The following is a 13,754-nucleotide window of genomic DNA, read 5'->3' on the forward strand; positions in this document are numbered from 1 at the left end:
AGCGTGAAGTTCATTTAATCCTTGAGGAAATCAGTGACATCTACACAAAATTAATATTCCAGTCAAAGATTTGCTAACTGTATATATCAATGCATGAAATTCTCCTACCACATATCACAGTTCAGTACTGTGCATTTCAATTTGCTGTGCAGTGGGCTTAAGGATTTTCTATTTGGAAATGTAGTTTCAAATGTCAAGTTTCAATTTTCAGTAAATGTAAAAGACATAGTCAATGTAAGCCTGCAGCTTCAAGCACCAAATCCTGGCCTTTCAATTAATATTCCTGAGAAGTTGTCTAGATATTTTTATGCTACCAGCTGGAGTTTAATGTTAATAATACTCCTGTAAAACTAATAATCTTTTGTCAATTTCTGGAACTAGGGTATGGGGAGAAAGCAGGAACATGGTACTGAGTTGGATGATCAGCCGATCATATTAAATAACACAGCAGGTTCAAAGGGCAAAATGACCTACTCTTGCTCCTACTTTGTATGTTTCTAACTAAATTAATTATGCATTCAAATTCAATATTTTATCAATTATGGAATCTATAATTAAACTGACATTCTCATGATCATACTTTTCCTTAATTTGGAAGCGTGATCCGAAGAGTTTCACCTCGCTTTACAATCTCTTCTGGTATAATGTGCAAACAAATATCACATAGATTATGGTTTAGTTATGTTTCCCTCTAGTTTCAGCTCGCCTGCTGTTTGCAAATAGAAATAACATTTGATATCTCATACAAGTGATTTTAAGACTCACCAGTCTTCATAAACATACTAGCAGGATACCATGCAATGATGAAACAATTTCATAAGACACATAAAACCTGGCTCATTTTTTAATTTCCTTTTTAGATTAGATTTAGATTACTTACAGTGTGGAAACAGGCCCTTCGGCCCAACAAGTCCACACCGCCCCGCCGAAGCATAACCCACCCATACCCCTACATCTACATTTACCCCTTACCTAACACTACGGGCAATTTAGCATGGCCAATTCACCTGACCTGCACATCTTTGGACTGTGGGAGGAAACCGGAGCACCCGGAGGAAACCCACACAGACACGGGGAGAACGTGCAAACTCCACACAGTCAGTCGCCTGAGGCGGGAATTGAACCCGGGTCTCAGGCGCTGTGAGGCAGCAGTGCTAACCACTGTGTCACCGTGCCACCGTTCCTAGGGAACCTGAAGCCTATTTTAGTGATTCAGTTGCAGCCTACTTGAAATCAAGTAGCTTAGCACAGGTCCAGAATTGAACCAAGGATCTACATCTGTGCAAAGGCACAGTCCTGCACTGAACAGGACCATTTTACTTGGAAATAGAGATTTGACAGTGAGGTTGATCAACAAGTAGACCACAAAGTGCTCTTAACCAGTAAATGAATATTATTTCTTTTCTCTAAGTTATTAATTTGTTGTTTGAGTTGCCTTTGTATTGTGATTATAAAACTGCATCCAAAAAATACAATGTTTCTTGTCTTTGATAATGCTTCGCATTCTCACAACAAAGCTACTAATCCCTTGTGATGACTCAGATTCACGAGCTATAAAACTGTTCTTGAATTCTCCCTGTCTGTGCAATATGATTTTGTTTATTGGGGAGGCAGACAGCCACAAATCTGCAATTAACCTGAATGTAACAGATGATAGTTTCCGCAACATTGTCTGAGTTTTGGGGACTCAGATAGAACCCTTTCTCGTGACATGTTTAAATGTACGAGGTTGAGCGAGGACAGATGCTGGAGAGTGGACACCAAAATGGCAGCAAATATGTGACATCATGCATGCTCCAGGTTGATGTACACTAAACATTTGACTAATCATTACACTTGCTGTCATATCTTTGCAAATCTGCATGCACACTGCAGATGCCAGGTTTGAACCAAGGATATTGGTGAACACAAAACACAGGTACAGCCCAGCTTTCTTCCACACCCTCATTATTATTTTCATGTTGATTTGGAGACAAATGTTGGTCTGCATACTAAAAGAATTACTAAAAGTAGGAGTATACTTAAGAGGGAAATCAGGAGGGCAAAACGGGGACATGAGATAGCTTTGGCAAATAGAATTATGGAGAATCCAAAGGGTTTTTACAAATATATTAAGGACAAAAGGGTAACTAGGGAGAGAATAGAGCCCCTCAAAGATCAGCGAGGTGGCCTTTGTGTAGAGCCACAGAAAATGGGGGAGATACTAAATGAATATTTTGCATCAGTACTTACTGTGGAAAAGGATATGGAAGATATAGACTGTAGGAAAATAGATGGTGACATCTTGCAAAATGTCCAGATTACAGAGGAGGAAGTGCTAGATGTCTTGAAACGGTTAAAGGTGGATAAATCCCCAGGACCTGATCAGGTGTACCCGAGTACTCTGTGTAAAGCTAAAGAAATGATTGCTGGGCCTCTTGCTGAGATATCTGTATCATCGATAGTCACAGGCGAAGTGCCGGAAGACTGGAGGTTGGCAAACGTGGTGCCACTGTTTAAGAAGGGTGGTAAGGACAAGCCAGGGAACTATAGACCAGTGAGCCTGACCTCGGTGGTGGGCAAGTTATTGGAGGGAACCTGAGGGACAGGATGTACATGTATTTGGAAAGGCAAGGACTGATTCGGGATAGTCAACATGGCTTTTTGCTTGGGAAATCATGTCTCACAAACTTGATTGAGTTTTTTGATGAAGTAACAAAGAAGATTGATGAGGGAAGAGCAGTAGATGTGATCTATATGGACTTCAGTAAGGCGTTTGACAAGGTTCCTCATGGGAGACTGATTAGCAAGGTTAGATCTCATGGAATACAGGGAGAACTAGCCATTTGGATGCAGAACTGTCTCAAAGGTAGAAGGCAGAGGGTGGTGGTGGAGGGGTGGTTTTCAGACGGGAGGCCTGTAACCAGTGGAGTGCCACAAGGATCAGTGCTGGGCCCTCTACCTTTTGTCATTTATATAAATGATTTGGATGCGAGCATAAGAGGTACGGTTAGTAAGTTTGCAGATGACACCAAAATTTGAGGTGTAGTGGACAGCGAAGAGGGTTACCTCAGATTACAACAGGATCTTGACCAGATGGGCCAATGGGCTGAGAAGTGGCAGAAGGAATTTAATTCAGATAAATGGGAGGTGCTGCATTTTGGGAAAGCAAATCTTAGCAGGACTTATACACTTAATGGTAAGGTCCTAGGGAGTGTTGCTGAACAAAGAGACCTTGGAGTGCAGGTTCATAGCTCCTTGAAAGTGGAGTCACAGATAGATAGGATAGTGAAGAAGGCGTTTGGTATACTTTCTTTTATTGTTCAGAGTATTGAGTACAATAGTTGGGAGGTCATGTTGCGGCTGTACAGGACATTGGTTAGGCCACTGTTGGAATATTGCATGCAATTCTGGTCTCCTTCCTATCTGAAAGATGTTGTGAAACTTGAAAGGGTTCAGAAAAGATTTACATGGATGTTGCCAGGGTTGGAGGATCTGAGCTAAGGGAGAGGATGAACAGGCTGGGGCTGTTTTCCCTGGAGCGTCGGAGGCTAAGGGGTGACCTTGTAGAGGTTTACAAAATTATGAGGGGCATGGATAGGATAAATAGCAAAGTCTTTTCCCTGGGGTTGAGGAGTCCAGAACTAGAGGGCATAGGTTTAGGGTGAGAAGGGAAAGATATAAAAGAGTCCTAAGGGGCAACTTTTTCACACAGAGGGTGGTACGTGTATGGAATGAGCTTCCAGAGGACGTGATGGAGGCTGGTACAATTGCAACATTTAAGAGGCATTTGGATGGGTATATGAATAGGAAGGGTTTGGAGGGATATGGGCCAGTTTCTGGCAGGTGGGACTAGATTGGGTTGGGATATCTGGTCGGCATGGATGGGTTGGACCGAAGGGTCTGTTTCCATGCTGTACATCTCTATGACTCTACAACTCTAATTCTCTGCTCTTTCTAGTGAGAACTGGTAAGGTCTCCCTCCTTGGTTCTTGGATGGAAGAGTGCTTTAAATGTTTATATACTAGAAATTCAGTTATTCAATAAAGAAAAATAATTCAATAATTGTTAGAAATAAAATTAGAAATTGGGATCACTTTTTAAAGTAATGAATTATGATTGTAACATTTTGTTATGCTTAGCTTTTTATTCCAAATTAATAGGAAATGCAGGTTAAAAAAACTTTATTTTGGTAAGATAGAAGAGGAGGTGTGAGATTATAAAAATTGCAGTTACTGATATAAACCATGCTTTTGTTTAAGAAACAAAGCTTGTGAATGTGCCAGAGAACAAAATTAAAATAATTACTGTAAAACATAAATTTCCTCAGGTATGTATAATCATTCAAATACAGATATTGCATTAAAGTGCTCAGTATACCAACATCGAATCTGCAATTAGATTATCTATTGTGTAATTATCTTCTTCAAAATAATATTATTATTTGTCTTTTTCAAATGAAGTGCCAACTATAAAAACATTACAAAATTCTAATCACTGTGAATACTGTAATTATTTCAACATGTTTTTCTCCTGACTCATTCACAACAATGTGGGCTAATTTCACAAGTTTTGGATTTCAGTTAATTGTCAATTTACACAGTAATGTGCATAAAATAACCATGATGAAGACTCACAATAAATTATTATTTAGCAACATAAGGTGGAATTTTCACATGACATGGAACACAGAGAGAGAATTGGAAAATCACAGGCAATGGCCAGCGAGGATTGACTGACTTTGAGAACAAATAGTCTGATTTTCCAGCCAAGTGATGAATGAAGAGACACTATTCTTGCTAGTAAGTATTAGGAGGCCTGTTATCAGTATGTATTAATATTTCACTATTACCTAATCTCCCCTATTAATTAGCAGTTTCTATTCTCCTGCTGAATCTAAATTAGGCAGCAACCATAACATGAAATCAAAGTGGTTACCTGCTGACTCCTGTTCACTCTTTCTTCATCTGACCACCCATCTTACACATTAATCATCAACATCTCAGGGCACAGTCCATGGACAGTGACTACAGGAACCCCTCCCATCTACAGAACTTGGCACCCAACCCACACCAACTTCAGACCATTATCATGGCAGACGTCTCATCCATTTACTGCATCTCAATGCTGCACCTTGGCTTGCACCATCACCTTCCATTGGATTTCTGCTAGCAAGAACAGGGATTCATCTCATGGATCAGACCAAGCTGCATGGTGGAGATCCTTGATCTCTTCGTGCTCACTTACCTTACTCACAACATCCTGCTTTGCTTTGCCTTGCCCTTTTGTGCTTTGCCTCCTCAACCAGAGCTCAAAGGCTTAGAGTATTTCTAACTTGACATGCCTTTTAGTACAGACTCAAAGCTTGCTATGTTTGACAGCAGTAATCTGGCAAGGGGATGGATATGTTATTATATATCACTGTGCTATACCTGCATCACACCGGTACCATGTGCCAACCACTTGCATGCCAAACACTTTGCAAGTGCTGCAAACAAAAGGCCATATCTAAGGGGAATAGTTTTCAGTCAAGTCAAGGGAAACACCCCTCAATCAGGAGATCCAGGAATGGTGAGTCAATGCTAGTTTGCAAAATCGGTCTAGAGGCTTGTGCACGGTCAGTCAGTCACTTAGAATGGTCAGGTTTCTCTCCTTGTATGGGGTGAGGAGCTGAATGTCAGGCAGCCAGCCATGCATTTTGTCTCCATCTGCCCTATTGTGGGCTAATGAGAGAAAGGGAAGGATCATAAAAGTGGTCTTAGTGCTTTTGCTAATGATGGCATGTCACAAACAAGTAAGTAGACAGCACAGAGACCATGCTGGGTTGGGACAGAGGGTTGTTGCAGTGGTTAAGAGAGGGGGTCATGAGGGAATCATACAATAGTGACAGTGAGAGAGCATAGCCTTGGTGGGAGGTGAGTGTGGTAGAGATGCACTGAGGAGAAAGCGAGCACTGCAGATGCTGGAGATCAGAGTCAAGAGTGTGGTGCTGGAAAGAGAGGAGGAGAGAAGACAGACCTATCACTTTCACCACACCTTCGTCTATCTATCACATTTCCAGCTGCCCCCATTTATCTCTCAGACCCCAGGCCTGCAAGCCTCATTCCTAATGAAGGGTTTACGCCCAAAATAACAATTCTCCTGCTCCTTGGATGCTGTCTGACCTGCTATGCTTTTCCAGCACTACCCTCTTGACCCAGAGACGCAGTGAGTGTGAGATAGTAGAGAGCAGATGGTGGTACTTACACTGGTGGGGTGGAGATGGTGATTAACCTTCCTACTCTGTTGGGCGTTCCCCCTGTTAGCTAAGACTGTGCTGAGCTAGGTGGAAATTTTGGACTAGGCAGACATGGTCTGTTAGGCGAAAGTGAGGACTGCAGATGCTGGAAAACACAGACAAGATTAGAGTGGTGCTGGAAAAGCACAGCAGGTCAGGCAGCATTCAAGGAGCAGGAAAATCAATGTTTCGGACAAAAGCCCTTCATTAAGACATAGTCTGTTATTGTGGCTTCTTCTGCTGATCCACGAGGAAGAGAGCATCCCTGCCCTGCAACTCCCCATTCACTAGTATCTCCAGGTCCCTGTTAACAAGGCAGGCTACCAATTTCCACTTATTTGCCATGTTCATCCAGAGGCAACTACAGACTGAGAGTCTAGATGCACAGTACTTTTTCAAGACAATGTAAATGCCAGGGATTCTATTTTGGGATATCCAGTTGATGGTGAGTTCTTTCGGATACAATGAGTGGCCAAACTGGGCTAGCATCAGACATGAGGGACACCATGTGGCAGGGGAGAAAGTTAATTAGGCAATTTTGGAATAATAGCACAAGTAATGGAGTAATGGACAGAAACACTTGATGAAAGCTGATGAATTTGACACTCGGCCACAAAAATTATAAGATTCAGCTGACGCTATTGTGGCCTGAAAAGACCACCTGAGTTGCCAAATTTGTGAGCACCTTCCTCTGGAGTTGCCTGCCCAAAGCACAAGGGGCAATGGGGTCCACAATAAGGAATCATCATTCTAACCCAACTGCAAACCCTGGGACTGCACCTCGACATAGTGAGGAAAAGGTAAAAAAATCTTTTGTATACATAGGAAGCATAGTGATAGTTCATTGTAAATACATTGTTAATATCTAACCAGCAATCAATTTTGCCACTTAACTGGGCAATATTAATTATCATTTGTATATATTTTGAGCTCTGGCACTGGTAAGAATCAAAGATGCAAAGCAATAGAAATATCAAGTGTTTTATAAAGGTGTGCATTATTTTAACAGAAAAATACCAAAACTTTGTTTCTCAATTCAACTGGAAGGGGTCACTCATGCCAGCATATCAAAACACTCTTGATAAACACCCTTAAAAATTCAGGCAGGACCTAAAACAATTCAGGCAAGAGATTCAAACTCTTCTTAAAGCTATGCTTAACAGAAATGATATAATAAAAGCTACATTGTTCTCTTACTTAAAGCTGAAGATAAACATTAAAAATCACATGCAAAACTACAGCACAATGTTTCACTGTTTTCAATATACTAGAAAGAATTTAAATTGCTTTGGGTGGCATGGTGGCTCAGTGGTTAGCACTGCTGCTTCATAGCATCAGGGTCCCTGGTTCAATCCCAGCCTTGGGTGACTGTCTGTGTGGAGTGTGCACATTCTCCCTGTGTCTGCGTGGATTTCCTCTGGATGCTCCAGTTTCTTCCCACAGTCCAAAGATGTGCAGGTTAGGTGAATTGACCATGTTAAATTGCCCATAGTGTTATGTGCATTAGTCAGAGGGAAATGGGTCTGGGTGGGTTACTCTTTGGAGGGTCAGTGTGGACTGGTTGGGCTTAAGGGCCTGTTTCCACACTGTAGAGAATCTAATCTATGTTCACTTTTCATTATCAGCTGTGTGAGTGACAACTACAAGGTCAATAGTACAGAGCCTGGCCATCCTTAGTGCTACACAAAGTTCTATGGTTCAAGGTAGGAAATGAACAACTCCCATGTGTAAGCAATTAAAAATCTCCCAGACAACAATGAAACAAGACCAGTAAAAAGAAATATGCATGTATCCTCTTTCAATCACTATTACTTGCACCTTGCACTTACTGAACTCTCGGGGGGAGCATCCAAGCAGTAGAGTTTAGCTGGCTTTAATATCCCTTAGTGCCACAACGTGATTATCCACCTTACTCTGGGAAATTTGGCCATCCTTCCCTAATCCTGGGCATTCTCATCTGCAAACATACAAAGATGGGTGGTCAGGAATATTAGCACTATTATTGTATGGCAATAGCGTGGGAACAAAAAGAAGTCCTGAGCATTCTCATGGATTTCTTTGACCTCATGTAATCTTAGGAGAGTCTTTATAGGGATTTACAGCTAGAGACAGGGCCCTACCTTGGTCTGCTATTCAGTCTGTATGGGGGTGTTTGTGTCATGATAAATCTGTTTTTGTAAGTGGACAATGTTCAGTCCTATAGGACCCATCCCAGCAGTCAGAGGACTTGAATATTGTTAGCTGTAGAGCTGCAAATACAGTAGTCAAGTGTCTGTTCTGACATGTCGTGGACTCCTTGGTAAGGAAGACTAGAGTTTTGTGAGAATACAGAACCGGAGGTCGATGCATTGATCATTTGGGGGATTGCAAGTAGAGGCAGCATTCCAAAAATGTGTGGGAAGTCAAGGTTTGAGGGGAAAGCAGAGGCATTTTGTGGAATTGGGAACAACAGCAGTGATGGGAAAACTCAAGGTGTATTTTGGTATGTGGAACTGTATGGAGGGCAAGTTAGGCTAAGGGGGGGAGCTTATTGTCAATAACCATCACCATGATCTACACACAGAGACAAAAGAAGAACAGGGTGTCCCATTAAGTCTGGGATTCCGAGGTCAGGGAGGACAGTTGGAACAAAGTTCAATGTGGTAGGTAGGTGGGAGAAATGGGTAGTCTGGTCGGGTGAGGTAAGAGGAAATGTAAATTCTCTAGGGGTACCAAGCAACTCAGTAGACCCTGATGCTGATAGTGTTCATCATCAGCTGTGTTCCCTGCCATCACTCGCCAGTGTCTAGCTGTCAATTTGGTTGGGAAAGTGCCCCAAGTGAGTAGAGTCAGTGTCAATTTGATGGACGATAGCTCGGCATCTTTTTCTGCTGGAGGCCAAGGCATTGAATGAAGCCTCATTGCACATTTTTTTAAAAATTTTTTAAAATTTGCAATGTATGTAATGTACATGAGTTTCGGTTTCAAATGCTGGTGAAAGACAAGTTGCATAACACTTTTGGTGTTTGCCATTGGAGGAAATTCTTCTAATAGATGACAGAGCTCAGCTACATCAGATGCTGGAAGTCTGGCAGGACTGAGTGACACCTGATTCCAGTAGATGAGAGCTACATGAAGAAGAACTAACAGACTTTGGAACAGGTTTTGGTTCTGCTGCTAGCATTTGGATGGGGTGAACTACTACATGTATTGATTTTATTTGTATTTGCTTTTGTTGGCAATAAATAAAAGCTCTTGTTTAGAATTCTCTCACTGCTTGCCTGTTTGTAATGATTTTCTACTATGGAATGGGAAGAACTGAGTCTTAAGTGAGTTTTGGGAACAAAGAAACAGTGACTATGAAAGACTGAAATTTTGGAAAGTTTGGGAGAAGATTTGTAGCTCGGGTGCTCGTTGTTGTGGTTCTGTTCGCCGAGCTGGGAATTTGTCTTGCAAATGTTTCGTCCCCTGTCTAGGTGACATCCTCAGTGCTTGGGAGCCTCCTGTGAAGCGCTTCTGTGCTGTTTCCTCCGGCATTTATAGTGGCCTGTCTCTGCCGCTTCCAGTTGTCAGTTCGGGCTGTCCGCTGTAGTGGCTGGTATATTGGGCCCAGGTCGATGTGTTTGTTGATAGAGTCTGTGGATGAGTGCCATGCCTCTAGGAATTCCCTGGCTGTTCTCTGTTTGGCTTGTCCTATAATGGGAGTGTTGTCCCAGTCGAATTCATGTTGCTTGTCGTCTGTGTGTGTGGCTACTAAGGATAGCTGGTCATGTCGTTTCATGGCTAGTTGGTGTTCGTGTATACGGATCGTTAACTGTCTTCCTGTTTGTCCGATGTAGTGTTTTGTGCAGTCCTTGCATGGGATTTTGTACACTACATTGGTTTTGCTCATGTTGGATATCGGGTCCTTTGTTCTGGTGAGTTGTTGTCTGAGTGTGGCTGTTGGTTTGTGTGCTGTTATGAGTCCTAGTGGTCGCAGTAGTCTGGCTGTCAGTTCAGAAATGTTCCTGATGTATGGTAGTGTGGCTAGTCCTTTGGGTTGCAGCATGTCCTTGTTCTGTTGTCTCTCCCTTAGGCATCTGTTGATGAAATTGTGAGGGTATCCGTTTTTGGCGAATACTTTGCATAGGTGTTCCTCTTCCTCTTTTTGTAGTTCTGGAGTGCTGCAGTGTGTTGTGGCCCTTTTGAATAGTGTCCTGATGCAACTTCGTTTGTGTGTGTTGGGGTGGTTGCTTTCATAGTTTAGGACTTGGTCTGTGTGTGTGGCTTTCCTGTAAACCTTTGTGGTGAATTCTCCGTTCAGTGTTCTCTGTACCATCACGTCTAGGAATGGGAGTTGGTTGTCCTTTTCTTCCTCTCTAGTGAATCGGATTCCTGTGAGTGTGGCATTGATGATCTGGTGTGTGTTCTCTATTTCTGTGTTTTTAATTATTACAAAGGTGTCATCCACGTATCTGACCCAGAATTTGGGTTGAAGTTGTGGTTAGACTGTTTGTTCTAACCTTTGCATTCCTGCTTCTGCTATGAGTCCAGAGATCGGTGAGCCCATGGGTGTTCCGTTGATTTGTTCGTATATTTGGTTATTGAATGTGAAGTGTGTTGTGAGGCACAAGTCCAGTAGTTTAAGTATGCCATCTTTGTTGATAGGTTCAACGTCCTGTTGTCTGTTATGTCTGTCCAGCAGGTTGGCTATTGTTTCTTTGGCTAGTGTTTTGTCGATGGAGGTGAACAGTGCCGTTACATCGAATGAGACCATAGTTTCTTCCTTGTCTATGTGTATATTTCTGATGATGTCCAAAAATTCCTGTGTCGATTGTATAGATTGTCTGGATCCGCTGATCAGGTGTTTCAGTTTCTGCTGTAGTTCTTTGGCCAGTTTGTGTGATGGTGTCCCTGGTAGTGATACTATGGGTCTGAGTGGGATGTCTGGTTTGTGCACTTTGGGTAGTCCATAGAATCTGGGGGTATTGTTGCTTTCAGGTTTCATTCTTTGTAGGTCAGACCTGGTTATCTGTCCGTTTTTTTGAAGATTCCTCAGTGTGTTGTTTATCCTGTTGGTGAGCTGTGGGGTGGGGTCAAACTCCCTCTTTTGGTAGGTGGAAATTTTGGAAAGGATAGCTAAGGAAGGATATGCAGTCAATGAGGTGAGTTTGCTAAGCTAAGGTGATAAATCTCACTATGCTTGTGACAAGAAACTTCCAAAAATGTCAATACAACTTGCACATAACCAAAAAAGTGAAAGATTCAGGCTTTTATTTTTAATGAAGTGTAACCATGCCATATACATGTCTATGAAGATACTCTTTCTCAAATCTCTGTGTACTCTGTGTACTCTGAAGGGCTAATTCTGGTTAGCAACATTTGAACTGGTGCATAGCTGGGCTTTAACTATGGGCCGATGGCATGAATCTCAGAAGGTCTCGGCAGAGGCGAGCATTTCCACAACTGATGAGCACATGATAATGCAAGCATGGCTTTGTAGAGGCAGTGAGGAATTGAATGAGATCACTTGTTCTAACTAACAGAGAGAAACCCTACATGAAATTCCCCGAAATTAGCATTCAGCTGATTTTTGGTCAAATTCAGTCCAACATTCCGGGTGCAATTCATCAACCACTGATTTATTAAAAACTTTGTGTATATACATAATGTGTATCAATGAAAAGGAATGATATAATTCAATCTGCGTGCTTACTGGACTGCGAAATAGAGTACATTGTTGCATACAAACCTGTAATCTTTGAAACTATCACTATGGAAACATTTACCTCATTAGAAAACTGCACTAAGACAAATGGAACTCTGATCATTCTGTGCAGCTTAATGACAAAGATTATGTTTTATCATTCTTACATGTTGCTATTTATGCTGCAAGTTAATTATAGGTAAGCATATTCAATACAATAATTTTTACATTAGAAACTACCTTTGTTAATAAGCATTTTGATTGTGCCTGTTAAATGTCTTTCATTCTGCTCTTAACAATGTAACATGAACATCATTACAAACCAGCAAATTTCTAACGATTTCATAATTAGAGTTTGGAAGTGGCTGTTAATATAATTAAAATTGATCTAACAATAATACACCTCTGTTATTTGTCTTTTACATATCCCTTAAGGAAGGTGAAAGGATCACTGACATAATTCAGCATGTCTTCAGAATCATCACTCTCTCACTCAAATAAATTGCAATGTAATTTTAACAGAAAATTCCTTTTACATCTGAGATGTTCTTTATCCCATAAACAATGAATCAGACACTTTCTGTGATGGCAGTTTTAAAAAAATTGCCAAATTCACTTGCAGTACCTCGAAATTATCACGACACTGAAGCTTCAATGACCTTGACAGTCACAATCAGTAACGTTACCATGGTGGAAGGTTGACTGGAGGTCAGAATCAATTACTCAAAGCAGTTCTGTAATTTTCAAAACACTTCTTCCAACTAGTAAAAAAAAGGTCATGATAAAACGTGGAAATAAACCTCAGAAGTAACCTACAAACAACTGCCATTGAAAATAACATCAAACTAAATGTAGATTTCTTTCAAAACAAGGGAGGTTTTCCTTTTGATGTTTGGCTTTCTATCAGAAAAGTATCCCATAGTCTGTTTTCTGCTAATGGACTCAGTGTGTAGCTCCTGCTTGGGCAGAAACACAAGAACTGACATATACTATTTATTGAGAGGCTTTTAATTGTCTGCTGAGTTCATATCGACTGAATGAGAGATGATCCAGTGAGATATTCACACACCTTATAATTCTCTTGAGTCAATTTCATTTCAGCACAAACCATTGCAACAGACGATGACCACCATCCATTCTTATCTGCTGGATATGTATTCTGGCTCTTTATTAGCTTTTTTTAATTGCCTCAGAACTTTGTATCAATCATCAAAATGATAAGTCCTCTATCACACAAATGTCCTTCACTCAGTCCCTTTACACAAAATGAATTCCATTTGTTTTATTATCACCACTCAAATTTTCAATCTTTCAGTATGAATTGAATTTTCCACTTGTCTATCTAATGGCATTATGATTCTCAAATCTTCATCTGCATAATTTTTCTCAACTTTGCCAGTAAACTTCATATGCTTGCATCTAGTTTCAGTCATTTAGATATAGATTAAAATGTAGCTTAGAAAATAAAGCACTTTAAATATGACTTTTTGAATTCTGTTAATTTCTTAACCCTGACACCCATTTGATGAAACAAAATTACTCTGTTTTCCTTTTTTAATTGTCTCGTATTTCACCCGTGCTTTAATAGTTTTCTTTTTAAAATCCTTTGATATGCAACATTTTTAAAAGTTTTCTGAGAATTCCAAAGCTTTTCCCATCGTGAGTGACTCAAAGAACTTTACTTAAATTCTGATAAATCAATAAAGATGGGTTGTGAAGATTTGTTCCAAAATCAATACTAATTATTTCTTCTTATATTTTGCTTTACAATCACTCATGAGCCAAGGAATAGTTTCCATTATTTTCTCTGCTATTGACCATACCAAATGTAAC

The sequence above is a fragment of the Chiloscyllium punctatum genome, chromosome 37 (assembly GCF_047496795.1).
Source record: "Chiloscyllium punctatum isolate Juve2018m chromosome 37, sChiPun1.3, whole genome shotgun sequence".
In the NCBI taxonomy this organism is placed as follows: Eukaryota; Metazoa; Chordata; class Chondrichthyes; order Orectolobiformes; family Hemiscylliidae; genus Chiloscyllium; species Chiloscyllium punctatum.